The sequence below is a fragment of the Lepisma saccharinum genome, chromosome 1, assembly GCF_977018435.1.
Source record: "Lepisma saccharinum chromosome 1, izLepSacc3.1, whole genome shotgun sequence".
Taxonomy (NCBI): domain Eukaryota; kingdom Metazoa; phylum Arthropoda; class Insecta; order Zygentoma; family Lepismatidae; genus Lepisma; species Lepisma saccharinum.
In genome coordinates this window covers 30,570,918-30,589,694 of record NC_139229.1, presented here as the reverse complement: position 1 = coordinate 30,589,694, position 18,777 = coordinate 30,570,918, and the positions used below count along the sequence as shown (strand labels likewise).

At 39.8% G+C, this 18,777-nt stretch overlaps 1 protein-coding gene across 1 annotated transcript in view; it reads right to left on the bottom strand.

Annotated features, from left to right (window-relative positions):
• Positions 1-18,777, bottom strand: part of ERp44 (Endoplasmic reticulum protein 44) — a 65,303-nt gene that overhangs the window by 46,052 nt on the left and 474 nt on the right. The window lies entirely within an intron of this gene.

Here is an 18,777-nt window from a genome sequence, read left to right as displayed (position 1 = left end):
TTCTAAGTACCTGCAAATTAATTAAAACCCGTGCAAATTAGTTATAAGTACGTGCAAATGAATTGCGAATATTAAATAGCGACCGAGCTTATCGTATTCAACTTCTACTGAGGATCGTCGCGTCACGATCACGGAACTCAGCAGCAATTTTCCGCAGATTTCTCAGATGTTGTTGCACTGCACGACATTGTTACCAAACGCCTCTTGTTCCGGAAATTGTGTGCCCGGTGGGTGCCGAAACAACTGACGCCCGAACACAAAGGAAAACGCATGGGCACGGCGCTGACATTTCTGCAGCTTACCATGATGATGACGATTTTCTCAACCGGATCATCACAGGGGATAAAACGTGGATTGCATAAGCACCCCAGAAAGCAAGCAGCAGTCCATACATTGCCGTCACATTGGATCTCCATGAAGGCCGAAGTTCAAACAGACTGTGTCGGCGCGAAATGTTATGTGCACGGTGTTCTGGGAGATACAAGGCATTCTGCTCATCGAGTTTCTGCCCAGAGCTGAGACTGAACGCTAACCGTTACTGTGAAACACTGGGGGAAACTGCGTCGAGCCATTCAGAATAAGCGACGGGGTAAGCTCAGTGCCGGGGTGATCTTGCTGTACGACAATGCGAAGCCGCATATGGCTAGGCGCACTGCAGCCCTTCTGGACAGGTTCAGTTGGGAGGTGTTTGATCATCCATCGTACAGCCCGGATCTCGCTCCTAATGATTACCACCTGTTCTTGCACCTGAAAATGTTCCTGTCCGGTCAACCATTTTTACAGCGACGAAGAGGTTCAGACGGCTGTCACACAGTGGTTCGGCGCCCAGGCGGCGGACTTTTAGGACGCAGGTATGCAGAAGTTGGTCTCACGCTATGACAAGTGGCTGAATTCTGAATTATGTTGACAAGTAACTGGACAAGTGCTGTATCTGTGGCAATAAATCATTGGATGAAATAATGTTTCCTTTTTGTGCACGGCCCCAGGAAAACTTACTTTTTGGACGCGCCTAATATTAGAAAGAATTATTTGTATACTTATTAGTTCGCCGAGTGTAATCATTTAGTCAGCGGTTTTCTAATGAGCATTAATTGGAAGTTTCCGATGTGATGAAAGTCGGCACTTACCAAATTAATTTAACGAAGTTGACCTGAGGAAACTCATTAGATCAGGTGGTTGAGAACCAATCTAAACCTAATTTGTCTATAAGACCAGATATAATCGAACTATTACTCTTTGTGATTAAGCCATAATTTATTATTCAAGGGTACTTATTAATTAATGTACATAGTTAAAAGAATACAAAGCTATTTACGAGTAAAATTGTTTGGATTGAGGCTTAAAAAAAAAAGAATTTACCGGGCCGCGGTCTCACGACGGTATTATTGTATTATTTTAAAAATAAAAACACAGTTTCTTTCAACGCATACGGACTCTTAATGGCCGATTCGCAACATATCAAGTGTCCCGTTTGCTGGCCTCGTTCTAAAAACGGGAGAAATGAAGGCTCCTCTCGTTCTATGCAAGATAATACATTCCACAGAAACTTTATTTAAAGATAAAAGGTGTACACACTGGGCTGTAACGGTCAGCAATTTCCGTTGCCACGTCTAATAATACTTACCGCTTTATACGAGAACTTTCCAACTGGTCAAATCAACGAAGACCGATGCATGATTCGGTTCAGAAAGAAGCACTAGAGTTTGAGTCGGAATTGACAATAAGAAGCAGCTGCGAGGGGGATGATATCCAGACGAGAATTAACAGTCTCGTCCCTTGTGTAGTGAGGTCTATTTGCAGATCCAGAATAACTTTCTGAGGGGGGGCACAGAATATGAATAAGCATATTGAAGGATGCAACTTTGGAAATACAGTGTACAGCATAGGTGTAACTTGGTGGGGGCAAGGGGGGGGGGTGCTGGCCTCCAAAAGTTTCAGGTTTTTGAAAATTTACAAGTTCATTGCACTTTTTAAAAATGTGCGGGGCGGCAAATTTTTAAAAATCTTGGCTTTCGGGACGAGGAAATGGGGAAATTTTGCGTATGGGAAATGTTCCCGACACTGTGAAAATCTCGAATTCTACGTGCCGTGCAATTTTCTCCTTCAAGTTATTATTTTTGCATTTCTATAATAAAAATTTCCATTTCCAAGACATTTCTGACATTCATGGCGCAGAAAGCATAAAAAATTAATCGCTTTTAAATAATATAATTTGGAATTTCCCGACAGGGCGGGAAACTATTTCCCGAATTCGGGATAGGGTCGGGAATCTTATTCTGATCCCCGTACTGACTTTTCGGGAGCCAGCACACCCCTAATCTTTGAACCTGAGGAGTAAAGTAAAGAGTAATTTTTATGGTTTTGCAAATTCCTGGGTGATATTTTTATGGGCTTGAAACCATTTTGATTCTACCCCCCAAAATGTTAAGTTCCAATTTGGATTCTGCCCCTCAAAGTTGGGTCTCACGTTACGCCTATGGTGTACGGCATTTTCTACATATTAAGTGCAGTCATACCATGCTCTATCGCATTTTTTTTTATTATTATTGGTCAAAAAGGTTCGCAAAGTTGGTGTTAGGTGCAGTTTGCATCCAAGTAAACTAATCCAGACTGGGCCTTAGTTTAAAGTGGAATCCACTATCACTGCAAATCGAAGGTGGGACCTCTTGATTACAAGGCGACTACGTTAGCAGTTAGATAACTCTGCATTATCTTCATTAGCGTAAATTAATGTATAACATCTCTCCATACTTCGAGGGCCTCCATAAGGACGCAGTATTACAGTGGCGGCGATTAGGGGTGCAGTTGCCTCCCACTTTTGTCCCCGTACTATGTATGCTAAACCTTATCTACGAGGGAAAGTAAACTGTGTTTTCCCCCTTAGTTTTGGAACCCAACCGCCGCCACCGAGTATTAACGTGATCATTGTGTAATCAAGGCGTCGTAGATTCGATTTCTAGAGTGCGCGTCAAATCTCCTGCATATGACCTTGAACAGCTGAACAGCACCAGCGAATCACAGACGTGCGGCGTTGTCGTGCTCTCCTTGACAAGGCGTTTCGCTCAACCACGCTGTCTCTTTTCCGTGTGAGATTTCGACATGGCACCACTGCAGTGTGCTGCTATTGGCTATCGCCATATGCAGGAGATTTGACGCGCACTTCTAGAGACGGGCATTAGAGTATCCAGCAAGTCTAGTTTCAATTAGCTTATTTGCGCTAAAATGGGTTTTATTCTTTGGTTGTCTGGAAAAGGATATAACCGAAGAGGGTTATTGAAGAATTCTATCATACGTTTTTCACATTCCTAATTTTTTGGGATATAATATAATTACAGTAGAGCGTCGATTATCCGAAGTAATTGGGGGACATGGGTGTTCGGAAAACTGGTTTGTTCGGATAATCGAACTGTACATGTTTATTTGCCAAAAAGAAGTACTGTACAGTAAATTTATTCATAAAAACAGGCATCTCTTTAAGTATGTATTACAAAGTAACGTACAAAGGCAACTTTAGTAGGAATATATAGTATGTGGTACAGTTTATTAAACAAAAATATGTACATATTACATACGCATTTTGCATGAACAATACACACAGTACACAAAATTAACGTTTAAAAAAATCCTTTATTTTGGTCTGTCTAAGCAAGCCTACACGCTTACGAGCAGCTAAGTAACGTACTTTTTTCATTACAGATATCTGAAAGTGAGCGAGTACACAGTTCGGTTAAGCGGTCGTTCGGTTGACCGACATTCGGATAATCGACGCTCTACTGTACATACAAAACATTTTGTTTTTCTTTTTAGGAGGGGCATCCGCCTGTGGGGAAGTCTGTTTCATCTCTTTAATCTCGACATACATAATATAAATAAAAAAGCAACACAAGTAGGTTGTTACCTTAAAACCCCATCTCATCAGAAAAAAAGGTAAAGTGCTCCCCTGTGCTTAGCATCACGCCATGAAGGCGCATAGGGGGTTTGATGTGATCAGTATCACGCACCTGACCGCCTTTACCCCCCAGGGTTTCCCCCAGGTACCCATGTCCTTCGACGCTGGGTGGGCGCCAGGCCCGGTTCCAACGTTAGAAAAGCTTCCGAATTTGAACCGGCCGGGGATCGAACCCGGGACCTTTAGCATGGTAGTCAGACGCGTCACCGACTGAGTCAGAGCAAACATTTTTCTGTGAATTCCACAAAAACTATTTCATCTTGAATGTATGCAATTATACTGTAGGTTACTAATATACTTGGGGACCTTGATTTTTCGAAAGCACCTTATCACAGATAAATGTTAACTGAAAGAAATAAAAAGTTTATGAATGTGCAGTGATATTTTAACATATTTTTCACTCATTCGAAATAGCGACATAACGCGAATGTGGCATAAAATGAGAATTGTGGCCTTTATGCAAATTTCAACACATTTTGTGCTTAAACAATGAAAAATACCACGAAAATCCAACATTTTTTTGTTGTAGGCTAAAAAAAAAAGTACCATATTGCTGGATGTATGACGCGCAGGTTTTCCAACTCTTTAGCCAAGAAAAACTATATAATGCCTGTGTACATGGAATAAATCAGGATACACGTTTACGTGAATGAATGTTTCCCAAGTTCTATGGGAACGCTTTGCATCACAGAGCAAAGTGGCAGGGATTCGAGTGCGCACCTCCCGTCACACGGGAGCAGTAACATCGGTACTTGTCGCGCGAGAAATAATGAAATCAGGCGCGTATATTCTAGGCTACCTAGGCTATCGCCGAAGCCCATATTAAAATACAGGAAATAATCGAGTAGCAAATTTAACCGATGCTTCACTCTCAAGTTACGACCAAGGGGGAAAGCGCTAGTGTAAGGTCGTCTTTATTTATCGCCAGGCTTCTTCGTCTGAGGATAAAGTATTTGAACCAGCAGGCGGTCCTTTCAACCTATGACGTATTTGTGCTGGCAGGGACGACCTTGGTGGTCCCTGGTGCTGGCTTCCAACCCCAAGCGCTGGAGAGTGAAGACTTCGCTGCATCCTGGCGATATTGTAGTGTTGCCAACAATGGAAATACGAAATTCGCTAGATCGCTGGAAAAGAAATTATAGGCGGGGGTGTCAATGCAAATTATTCAAGCTAGGGGATGCCTCATGAAAATTACATCACCTCCCCCCCCCTCCATCCCTTCGAGCATTGCCCGTCTCTCTTCCAGTTCCATGAATTTCGTCACATACAAGCATTATAAATCCGCCAAATTTAGTGATTTTCCCCTGAAGGTGGCACTCTGCTTCTCCATGAAATTCGACTGTGGTCGCATCCGGTCGCAGCTATATGGGACATTCTGATGACGTCAGCCATGTTGCCATCCTGTTTACTTCTGTTTCAAGCAACCCCCTCCCACCTCCCACCTCCCCCCGCTGTCAAAATGTCAAAACCTTCGCCCTCGCGGCGGTGGGGGTTTCGGCCCGAGTCATCCCAATGAAATACGTTTGGCAACATAAACAATCCATGTTGTCATAGCAACCATTCACGCACGTGTTTTCAACCACGCGGGTCGGTGGTAGTTTCCGCAAAAGGAAGGGATATATGGTCAAACTTGTTGTGTCCGAGATCCGAGTTCTTTGTGTCGCCCGCGTATCGTGTTCATGGATGGGAATCCTTTTTTAAAAAAAAATCAGTGATCGAGGCCCTTTTGTTGTGCTGTGTTTTTGACATGTGTTGTGTTGTTCTGTGTTTTTGTTCCGTGGGCGTGTGAAAATGGATACCAGCTGCCAAAAATATCTTTGGTTGACTGGGTCGAGTGCACTTAATAAGTTGTATTGCTGGGCATGTTTGCTTTTTTCTACCGACAAAAGTCCTTAGAATACAACAGGATTTAGTAATTTAAACTATTTGGTAACTGCTTGCGATAAACACCAAAAATCACTTAGTCATATACATGCGTTCAGTAACTTACAGACATTCGGTTCTCAAAGAATTGATCATTCCTTGAATTTGCAAAAGAAGATTGCTGACAGTTTGCATAATGAAAAAGTGAAGGAAAACAGAATTATTATAAGAAGATTAATTGATGCAATAGCATTTCTGGGGAAGCAAGAATGTGCATTTAGGGGCCACAATGAACAACACAGGGACAAGCGCGGCTTAGCAATTTAGCTATAATGTCTATTGAGATAGGGTTTTAATCAACATCAGAAATTCATGTGAGGACACATTCTTCGATAAAGTGACAAAAAAATTCACGGAAAAGGAGAGAAGAATGGAGTTTATCTTCAAGTAAGGTAAGAAGTTAATTATTATTTCATACTCGCATGTAGGTCTTACATATTATATATATAGACCGCTCCTCTTTATAAATAAGCATGAAATAGTTTATGTCCATTGCCTACTATTGTTGTTTTTAATGGCAAGATATCGATGTAAACAAAAAAAATCCAAAATGAATGAGGAAGAGCCCCCCCCTCTTTTTTGTCGGATACATTTTCATTTAAAATTGAAACACTACTATATTTGGAGATAGCCCTGATCTTGGTCTCAGCATACGCCACTGAATGAAATATAACTGTCCAACAAATTAAACTCACTAACGGATGTAGGTCAATATAAAATACCACTTTAAAAGTACAGTAGAAGTAGAAGTTTTGGTATATTTGGCAGAAAAATGTGCTAAAATTAAAACGAGGGTTTTGGGAGGGGGGCACCGAAAAATCAAGTTTCCCACTAATACTGGATTCACTTTGTGAAAATGAGGGGAGAAGTTTAAATTTCACTTTGTGCTCAGACGAGCTAATGGAGACTGGGCCTACAGTTTGCAGTGGGATTCGAACAACTATATGATGTACCTTCACCAGGGATCGCACCCGGCACCCCTTGATTACAAAGTGCGGTACTTTAGTATTATACGGACTATCTCCAATTAGTATGCAATAGGTACCTAACCTAACTCAACCTAACCTTCATATCTAATTAGTGCACCATAAGAACCTAACCTAACTAATTAGATATGAACATTAGGTTAGGTTAGGAGCATACTAATTGGAGGTAGTCCATATAATACTAAAGTACCCAAAGTGATAACTTTACCCGCACGTAATCACACACACTCTGGTTTAACTTTACAATTATAATGACCTTTGCTTAGTCAGGGTGGTTACTTTAGGACCATGATAAAATTCAAGTGTAATTCCCGGTTTTCAAGGCAAACTTTCCAAAAAATCTAAGTTTCAAGCAGATGTTTTCTCTATTTCAACCTTACGTATTATCACCTCTCACTACCCACAAAGGCAAATATATTAATAATATAAAGGGTCTGTGTAATTCCAATGTATCCAAAATTCTAATTCAACGGTAAATATTTATTTTAAGGTGTGGAGTTCATATTTGCCATTTCACATACTCAGTCAGACTAGAAATACATCTACAAACGCAAGTCATAATGCTACGGAATATAGCAATCTGCGAAAAATTGTTAAATGTAAAACAATTTCAAATTTACCTAATTAACTTCAAGATATTTTATCTTGCAATGATCTCCCCTATGTCAGATAGACTGTTCTGCAAAGGACACTAACAAAGTAAACGGATTGAGACAATTCTGTTTTATTTTCCACACAGCTATCTATTTTATTCCTTCCCTGATAAAAATAAAAGCTAAACTGTGAAAAACTTGGTTCAGAGCATTAATAAATATGTATTAATTGAATGGAATTAGGATTAATAAAAGTTACAATTTTTCACGTCTACGAAGAAAAATTTAAGCAGAAATCACACATAACTCGCGGAATTCAAGTAATTCCCGGTGAGTAGCCACACTGTTAGTATACCCAAATAAGCACTTTTGGTTTATTTAAAAGTTTCACACATTCCTGTTTTTTGAAGTCTCGAAATAGCGAAAGATGAGGTGGATCTCTGTAAGGAATAGTTATATCGGACACAGTCATCCGACCTTTAGAGTTATGGAAGAATTATTGACAATCATTGTTGAAATTTGTACAATCTACTCTCTTAATGATATGTTTCCCTCTGTACTGTCTGCGGTTGTCTGCCAGCAAGGGTACAAATAGTGCGCATGTTTCAAAATGCTTATGTTAAAATTTCCCCCAATATATGAGTTACATAAACTGGAATCACATTTATGGTGAATGCTCATTGGTTCTTAAATGAAGATACTTCTGATCTAGGACTCAAACACTGAACATTCAGCTGTGGAATCCCGAATCGGGTGCTCATCACTCTCTTCTACCAAGGAGGCTCTTTTGACCATTAATATTCATAAAACCGTGAGAGATAATCGCACCGAACCTCTTGAGAATATGTATTTGCTTTTGAAACTTTACTTCACTGACATTACCATACAGAAATGTCCAGTAATTAAGAGTTTAGAGTGTATGCTTTTGAAAACTTAAAAGTGGATACAATTAAGATTATTCTTAGGTTTGTTTGAAGATTGCTTTAAGTCCACTTTATGCACAGATAAGCTAATCAGGATTGGATCTACAATTTAAACTGGGATCCATAGGCGCCAACTCCATGGAGCCTGGGGGGTTTGAGCCCCCTCCCCAATATTAACGATGTGGGGTCAGAGCCCCCAAATAATTTTGCTTAAGAGGATCTAATGTATTATTTTGCTTCTCTTGTAAAGTTTACTCTGAATTGAGCCACATGAACTAAACTTTAAATACACATTTAAAATTTTCTAGACAAACAACTTTGGGGAGGCTATGACCAGAGACAGCAAAACACATGACTTATTACTATATACTAAATATGTAATTATGAGTATTTTTAAAATTTTTAATAAAGAGTTTCAAAAGATGATGTGCATGAACTAGGGTAGTGGATGGGACTCTGGCTACAAATGGCTCTCACATGACATTCAGAACGAGATCATTGATATATTAGGGAGATCTGTTTTGCACTCTGTGGTAGCAGATATTAAAAGTCGGCTATATTTTGCTATTATGGTTGACAAAACTTGTGACATATCCATCCGTGGACAATTAATATTCTGCATTTGAACTGTGAATAAAAAATTTGATATTTTTGAGGAATTCATGGGCTTTTATTAGAGGTGTGCGGGATGGGATTGGGATGGGAAAAATTTTCAATTTCCCGAAGCTCTGAAATTCTCGAATTATACATGTCATTTTCACTTTAAGTGATTTCTGGATTAAAAACTAACAATTTACAATAAGTTCCCGAAATTGACAATGCAGAAATCTTCGAGAAATAATGACATTTTAAAATGAGCATTCAGTATTTCCCGACTGCTCGGGATCCAGAAAAGTCGGGAAATCATTTCCCGAAGTCGGAATCGGGACGGGAAATTTTTTCCCTGATCCCGACTTTTCGGGATCCCGCACACCTCTAGCTTTTATGAGATTCCGTAGAATTCTTACCAAAATGAATGGTTATTATCCAAATAACCAACTTTAAACAATTACTAACACTGGGGCCAAAACTTAAAAAGGGAGAGAGTGAGTCATTCATTAATTTATTTCAGTGATCAGAGCCCCCCCAATAATTTTGACAACTTGGCGCCCCTGCTGGGATCTGAATCATTATGTGCATCCACAGGGTATTGCACCTTAATTACAAGATGACCACTTTACCAGTTAGGTTTGTAGCTGCACATACAGTACTTATGTGTGTGTAGTAATAAACAGAAGGAAACCAAAAAGACATTACTTGACTTCAGCATGTTGTGAGAAACAAGATTCATTTACTTACCAGCTATTTACATGATTATTTAAGTTTTATAAAATACAGTAAATATAGCATACTGCCATTAATCAAACAACATTTCCCAAAACAGACCCATGAACATTTATATATTTTTAAAACCATGATGGCTGCTTGATGAGTACTCAATTCACAGGGTCATATGGAGATAAAAACAAAACAAAAAAACATTCATCATATGCTCAAACTTTCAGATGAGGAAAGTTGTATACTGAGTAGGTGTTTTTTTAATATGTACAAAGGCTGTTGCAGAGAAGGTGAGACTAATTCCTGTATAGGAAAATGGCGACCTCCATTGGCTAGTAAATGTACTAGGGTGAAAATTTGGTTTATTAGCTGCCGATTGAGACCAAAATGAGCGCAATAGATCAAAAAGTCGTGACACGCATGTACATGGACCCCTCCAAGAATCATTAAAATGAAACAAAAAATTTACAAACCACAAAATTTTTATTCAGAATCAGCCATATCGAGTAGACGTCCATCTTTTTCAGAATAGGCACCATTGACAGCTAAGCAAGCATCCATACGTTCCTGCCACTTTGTGAATGTCTTTGAAAATTCGTCATCAGGTAGCGAACTGAAGAAAACTTGCGCTGCGGTGATCACTTCTTTGTTCGTCATGAAATGACGCCACGTAAAGTGGCCTTTAAAAGTTGAAATAGGCAAAAGTCGCAGGGTGCAAGGTCCGGGATGTATGCTGAATGCAGGAAAATTTCAATTTTTCTCTTCGTCGCGTAATCCTGAGAAGCCCGCGCAGTATGCGGGCGTGCGTTATCGTGGTGCAATATGAAGGAGTTCTTCAAATGCGGCCTCTTTTTTGCTACGTGCTGGAACAGAGTCTCAATGACTCCTTGGTAATACTGTGGCTCTACTCAGTCTGTCTTGATCGGCATATGCCTGTTGAAACATTGCATATGTTTCCACAGCACTTTTCCCTAAACACCAACAAAATTTTATGGCATGTCGCTGTTCATCTTGAATACTCATCAGGACAAGCAATGTTATGCACAAAAACCTGGAAGGGTAAACGAAACACGTTCCACGTAAATCAACACAGCTGCTAACTAACGTGGTTTCGCAACATGTGACAACTTGCTACGGAAACAGAATGAGTCATCCTACACGACGTGACTAGTGATGACACCATAGGCAGTGTTGCCACGCCAGGAAAAAATCTGTCTCACCTTCTCTGCGACAGCCTTTGTATAAACAAAACATTTCATTTGCAATTACTTTAAAGTGGATTCCAAATCACTGGAGAGATATACCTACAACCCAGAACCCCTTGATTACAGGACAACAGCATTACTGCTATGCCATCAGGTACATATACCAAGTCTTACCATAAATACTGTTTGGAAGGTGGGTCCTCACCTGATGTTCAGTCAACAACTCATCCGGTGAGAATGAACACATGAGTCATTGCTAGTTGAGCTACAGATGTGATAAAGCATGTGTGTCTAGCTTCTATGATGGAGGGGGAAGATCATGAAAACCGCATGGCTGTTATAACACTCCAAAAGGTACGGAAAGGGAAGTCCGCAGGTGAAATTTTCAAGACCCTCGAAAGAATACAAAACTCCAAGAGGTTTGTGTATTGTACTATCCAGTGTTTCATTGACACTGGAACAGTGAATCACACATCCAGGAATCGTGCCACACACCGTAAGGACTCTGCAACTGGTGAAATCAGCGATGCCCACTTCCAAATGTCCATGTTTCGTGTGTGACCTAGGACTATATGGCATACGGTTTTAGAAGCGATATCGGGTGGGACAATGCACAGCCACTCCGCACATTGTACGGTTAAATGACGGTTCTGTATTTTTCTTCCGCGCAAGAAGTTTTCATAAAACTCGCCCCTTTAATACTTATCATAGGATGGGGCAAGACATTTTGAACCTGACTGTCCAAGTCCCATTAATTTCTGTCGCTTACAGACGGAATTATAGTTTCTGGGTATAGGATTTGTCTCAATGTACACAATGATACTTCATTGTTGTGGGTGTTCTCAAATATAGCGAGTCAGTCAGTTTGAGTTCAACATTTCTCGTAGTAAGGGCAGTGTAAAATTATTTGCTTCTCCTTTACTCGTATGCCACAAAGAACAGTTGTGAGAGGATTATATGTATAGTTGAATATTGGACACGGTGAATTCTGTCTTTTTCTTCCGCTAGCAGTTAGTTTGGCAACAGCGCAATAGCAGTGGATGAACTCATGTTCCTTCTAAAAGCATACGACATACAGGTCACTATCTCAGAGTTGAGTTAAAGCATCAAAGGGCAATAAAAGCACAGCAAATACTGGAGCGTTATGCATAATGGCTGGATATATGCCACAAATTCACAAGAAGCTAATGTGAAGGGCCACCAACCTGCTTCAATCATGGTGTGTGTGTGTGTGGGGGGGGGGGTTATAATCAGACCACCAAGCTCCATTTCTGCAAGAAAGGGGTACACGAGTGTACCAGGAGACAGTCACAGACACAATAGTCAAGGATCCCGGCAACACTCTCTTTCATGGTCAGAAGTACTTCATTTCGCCCTCAGATTGACCATCCGGCAGTCCAGACCTCAATAATTAATAATATAACAGTTTTCAGTGTAAAATGGCCTTACAAGTGCTGTATTTGACACTTGGAATAAATAAATAAATAAATAAACTCTCTGGACTACAAATTGTAGTAGGTGCTTCAAGACAAGAAGAGACACCCCAATATTGCCAATCAGTCTGAAGTGCTCTCCTGTGAAGGCAGTGGCAGATTCCCCTCTCAAAACAATGTGCAATGCAACTGATGAGTGACTATAGAGACTTAGGGCATGTGTGCGGGTCAAACAATGATTAGTGCTTTGTGTACACACAATATTAATGGGATATTACAATACCTTAAATCTTACAATCTTCTGTTATTTCATTCAAAACCTTGTGACAGTATTTACGATAAGACTGGGTACATGACTGATTGATTAAATTACTTTAAGCACAGATAGGCTAATCGGGACTGGATATACATGCTAAAGTACGATCCAAACCACAATGCAATGTGCCTCCATCAGGTATAGAAACTGGGACCGACTGGGTACATGAGAATGAGCATTTGCACCGTCACGGATACTCCTGGGTTGTATTGATTCCATTGAACGTCAATGAGTTTGTAACAACCCAGAAGTACAGCATGTTGAATAGGTAGTGTGGAAAACGACCAAAAGAACTGGTTCCCCAGTCAGTTAACAACATAGATGGCAGTGCAGTCTACAGGGATAGCGATATTGATAAGAAAGTAAGGCAGCTTTGTTAGATTTTTGAATACATTATATGGAGTTGTTTGTCTTGAAAGGTGGTAAGTGAATTGATGGAAACAGTTATATTTTAGTGATTTCCACTCATGAAATGACATTAGTTTGGAAAGGAAAGTAAAATAAATAAATAAATAATATGTGCAACACAAGCAGCAATATTGCAATATGACGACGGATGTCAATTGTTGGGTTATGTACACACGTTTATTTCTCTATGTCATTAGAGAGATTTTATACCAAAGTGACAAGCTACACGTGTCGCTTGGAAGTGAGCACTCAGTAATCAATGCAGCCTTCCAAACTGAAGAGCCACAAGCTCGGACTGGGCCGTTTTCTCAGGGAGATTTTAGACCAAAGCGGCAGGCGACAAGTGGATTTCACACCAAAGCAACACAGACCCTTCAGTCAAAGGCAGCTTTCGGACTGAACCAACACACGACACATGTTGCTTGGATCAAGAGCAACGTTTCACACCGTAATGGTATGACAGACCACACAGGGCTGAGTTTGGTTGGTGAAATCCTCAAGCAGCAAATGTGAAATCTCACTGAAACAAAACATTGATCGCACATGCGTGTACAACAAAGAGAGGCAATACGATGAATGGTATTAAGGAATCGGCCCAGTTTGAGTGACATGAAAGCGACAAAGCAACACGTGCAGCTCATTGTGTCACTTTGGTTGGAAAAGTTGCATTTATTTCTGAAAGTCAACTTCCAAAAAAACATGTGTGAATTGCCACCTGTCACGTGACGGTTTGGTCTGAAAGCTTGCTCGATGGTATGTATCTTGTCACCTTGGTCTGTTGTTTGCACAATGAGCGGCAAATGCTTGCTTATAGACTAAAGGGGCCACGTGAACTACTCCTGTCACATTGCTTCGGTCTGAAAACTCCCTTAAGGAGATTTCCGACTGAAATGACAACTGGCATGTGAAGGTGATACATGTCACTTGGAGACGACCCTTCAGAAATAAATGCAGCCATTCGTATCGAAGTGACATGACAAGTTGAACATGTCGCTTGTCACTTGTGTGCCACTCAGACTATTTTTGCAAAAGCGTGCATTGTGACCATTTAGTCTGCTGGTTCCTCATGCACAGTAAATGCATTTCTACAGACTGGAAGTGTCCCTGCCACTAGTCACATCAGTGTGAACGTCCCGTGTTCCTTGTTGCATTGGTCTGAAAGTTGCTATGTCATTGGCACTAAGGGGGCTTTGTGGCTTTTTCTTTATCAATTTCATGGAATCATCAGTTATCATCATCGCTGCGATTATATTAGAAAAGCTACAGTAAATATCAAAAATACAAATGCTTCAGTGTGCATTTCTTAAAAAAAATGCTTATGGCAATAAAAATTAACCTTTTTGTGTAATTTATGCATAAAAACTCAGTTTTAGGAACATTCCAAGTGTATATTTTCTCCCATATTAATGAAAGTCATGATAACAGGATCAACTGTCAAGAATGTCCATTAGTATCTTCACGACCACTGTACCAAATATCATAGCAATTATCACATTCATGTTCCAAGTAAAAAAATTACACGTTGCAACAAAAACTCCATTTAGGCTACTTTAATTATAAGCAGACGAACTCAACGTATCCATGTCTACACTATCGCCTCTAGCAGATTTCATCATGAAGTGGAAGCGGTAGTGTGTGCAGAACCATGCCGTTTACCACACTATCTATTCAAGGCGCTGTACAAGAAATGTGCCATGACTCTACATGTATGTCTGATATGTTGTCAGATAAACCAAGGCTAAGATATCTACAAGAAGAAACTTGGTTGGAAACTATGTGTGGGAGGACTTCATTCATATAAAAATGGTGCATATGCAGTGCTCGAAAAATCTTCATCAGAACTAGGTGCCAGCTCTGAAATTTAGGTGCCAGGAAACCACCTACTCGCAATTGTGCATACTATAAGAAGTTGATCATCACCGTATTCAAAACATTGCTAAATCATGTGAGAAAGCAGAAAATTAGGGGTTGGGGACAAAGAGTAAGGAATAGTTACTGATTCTATGAAATGTTCACAACGTTGATAAAAAAATCATAATACCATTAAGCCTTGTTTCCATGATATGAAAAACTCAATATGCTGACCAAGGCAGAACTTTATTTTATTTTAAAACAAACTAAACGTAACGTTTCAACCTTCTAGCAAGGTCTTTTGTACTTGGTACAGAGTCTAAGAAGATCTTTCTAGAAGGTTGAAATGTTACGCTTAGTTTATGTTTTAAAATAAACTAAATTTCTGCCTTGGTCAGCATATTGAGTTTTTCAAAAAAATAATTTGCTAACTTACGATGTACTGAAATTTGAACTTACAATCTTCAAAATTTCGTACATGCGAACTTAAAAGAACGGCAATATTAGAGCAAAAGATCACAGTCACCAGGCTGAAATTTTTAGTCACCATGGTGACTGGATTTTTTAAAGCCCTGCGTATATGCTCATTTCTATAGCAAGGGCAATCTATCCACTGAACGTTTCAGATTTGACCTCCCAGCATGCTAACAAAACTGTCCTTTCATCAAATTCATCTATTAAAAAAACATTCTCATCCTTAATAACGTGAAGAGGCAGAGAAGTGAACTTAAACACAATAAAAATACAAATTGCATGCAAATGAACAGAGTTGAAGGGTATACCAGGGCAGGTGAAGCACCTCAAATAAACTCCAAATGTATTTCCCCAAGAGATTTCGGTACCCTTGACCCTCTGTACCACCTAGAGAAAGTGAAAGATCTTGCATGGTTTATAAAGATTTTGTTGTTTATGAACGGAACCTTTCCGGTTTATTTTAGCTATCGGAAATGTGTTATTGTGAAGTAAAGTATGTGTTACCTTAGTGTGTTACTTTACAGCGAAGCAGAACAGCCCGAAGGCTTCGCACAAGTGAATATAGCACCCAAAATGACTTTTCACAACAGCAGCTACAATTTTACGTAGTTAGGTTAGGATTGTTAGGTCATTATTTTCAGCATGTTCTTTCGCTATTTTAGTGTACATACAAAGAGTTTTTACTAACAAAAAGCAGCGAAAGTACTCTGAAATTGCAGGTTTTAATTTACGTGTGCCATTCCTTGGGATCCAATATGTCCGTTATTTGTGCTTTCCTAACCCTGGAACCACTTTTACATTACGCAAAACATTGAAATCTGTCGATTATAAAAAAATTGACAATTCTCGATGGGTACAGTGGGTAAACGGCCCCAAGATTACCATTAGTTTTCCAGAATTCTCAATTTTTTCTCAGAGTACATTGTTTCAGATTTACCTTGCGATGTCCTCTTCCATATCCCCTTGTAGCCATGCCATGATCACCTTCTTTATTATTATTTGTAATGGGACAGATTAAATGAGACTATCAGTATTAGCCAATAGACACATTTGTGTATGGGTTTTATCAGAAATATTACAAATACTTTTACCGATACAATGGATTTATAAATAACCTGCACTTCTCATGAACAAGATATTCTCAATCGACAACCGACAGTAAATATCGTAGAAGCGTGGGAATGAATGTAGAAGTAAATCGAAATCTTAGTAGAATGCAATTAGGGACTTTATTTTAATGCTAAGGAAACCAAACGTAACCTGCCTAACCTAACGAAAGCATATATTGAACAAAACCTTAAGTAATTGCTAAAACTTCGCAGTATGTGTTAACAGACGTACATCGAAATCGAACCATGTAAAAATTGTATTCGTAGCATGATGAAATCGCAATAAAACAAAAGGAACTTGGGCCAAATAGCATGCCAGGAAAATCCACCAACCAAAAGATAGCCAGGAGGGTGCATATGCCATCTTCCACTGTGAACATGACCATTCACAACTGTCTCCAACTGCGGAAAACTCTATGAAAGATACCTGACAGGGCCCAAGTGGAGGACTGTGGCCACATTCGGTCAATTACATACCACAACACTGATGGCAAGGGTCGCAGCAAATTTGTTCGTTTTTTTCCCCACGAGGGGCTTCATGGCTGTCACCAGATTTGGTTATATTGGGAAGTTGCTGATACATAAGGTGGAGAGAAATGTGAAGGTGAATGCTGCCTATTTTCGATCATCCATTAATACCCCCATCTTCCATACAGACATCCCTCATTTGTACGGAGAGAGCACTCAACAGGTCCGCATTCATATGGACAACGCCTCAAGCCATACTGCCCGAACATCACTCTGCTTTTTATCAGTAGATGGGAGTGTAAAACAGGGATCTGTGTCATCCAATTTCAGGACATCCTGGAAAAAGGCCCTGTAGCCAGTCCTATGGATTTCTGTGCATTCGGACTCCTGAAACAACTTTTGAAAAATCGCCATCCATGCACCTTCCCTGGTCTTTGGAAAGCCTGCAGAGAGGAATGGGATAGGATTCCCATGCTCATTCTCCAATGTAGTTTGCTACATTGGAAACTCCGATATAAAGTGGACTTATAACAATCTTTGAAAATAATTTAATTATTTATTTTATGACTTTGTTCACATGGTGAAGTTAAGGCATTAATGCCTTCTTTTCCACTTAACTATTAATTACTGTGGTCATTGTTTTTCTTTACAATTCATGGTACTAGTTTACTATCCTTCGGACAGATTCCTTCATTTCTACAGAAGAAACTACTTAGGCTACCGTAATAAGTTCCTGTAGTATTGTCTAACATTGGAAAGGTGTTTTGTGTGAAATTCAGTTAAGTTTTCCGTATCCTGGAAACAGATTTCTTCAAATTTTAAAAGTTTGGGGCTCATTTGGGGGCAGGTGACTCTGACCAATTTCTAACATGCCTTTAACAGGGAGTCTATAGATAAAGCCAAGGAGCCGGAGGTGGGGCCGTGTTAGCGGTTGGGGACGGCCGGTCAATTACCCCAGGGGCGGAGCCCAGAATCGGTGGGAAATTTGGACTAAAAAATTCCAAACTGAAATCCGGGATGGATAGTTATAGGTGTCCGAAGGATAGTAAACTGTTACCGATACATTTTAATGTGAATTCATGTGATTTTCTGCGAAAATCTCTCAATGGTTTGTGGGGCTACCCGTGGATGGTTTTTGGGGCTAACGTCAATGGTTTGCGAGGTATTAGAATAATTTCAAATCCGTCCACGGATTGTTTGGTGAACAAGGTTACAAGGCTGCATGCACACTCCTAATCGACAAAACACTGGCACAACACACGTTGAACGGGTACGCTATCGCCATATTGTGTGTAGAAATAAGGAAAAACAGCAAGTACTCGTTAATGTAAGAAATATACATTATTTTCATTAGAAATTCATTATTTCATCTTAAGAAATGTTCCACAATGCAGAATAGTACGTTAGCAATGTAAAAAAGTGCACAATAAATGATTTATAGGTGTCTCACCTATACGAAAGTAATACCGAAATTACAGACATGGACATACACACAAACAAAAAATGCCTACAGAGAAAGCAAATTTTGTGAGATAAAAATCTTATACATTGTTTTCTGGGCATTCAATCTCGGTCCCACAGTTTAAAGTAGCATCCGAACCACTTGTGCCTCCACCAGGTATCGGACACGGGACCCCTTGATAGATGAGACTTTCTGATGGAAACCAATCCAGTATTAAAGATACCGACGAAACAAAGATGTAGAGTATAGCTCATAGCTGCTTAAAATACAAACGACATACATCCTAATTTCACAATCACTAAAGGCAAGGGAAAGTCATCAGATAAGGCACATGTAATTCCGAAGAAAAAGTTCATACTG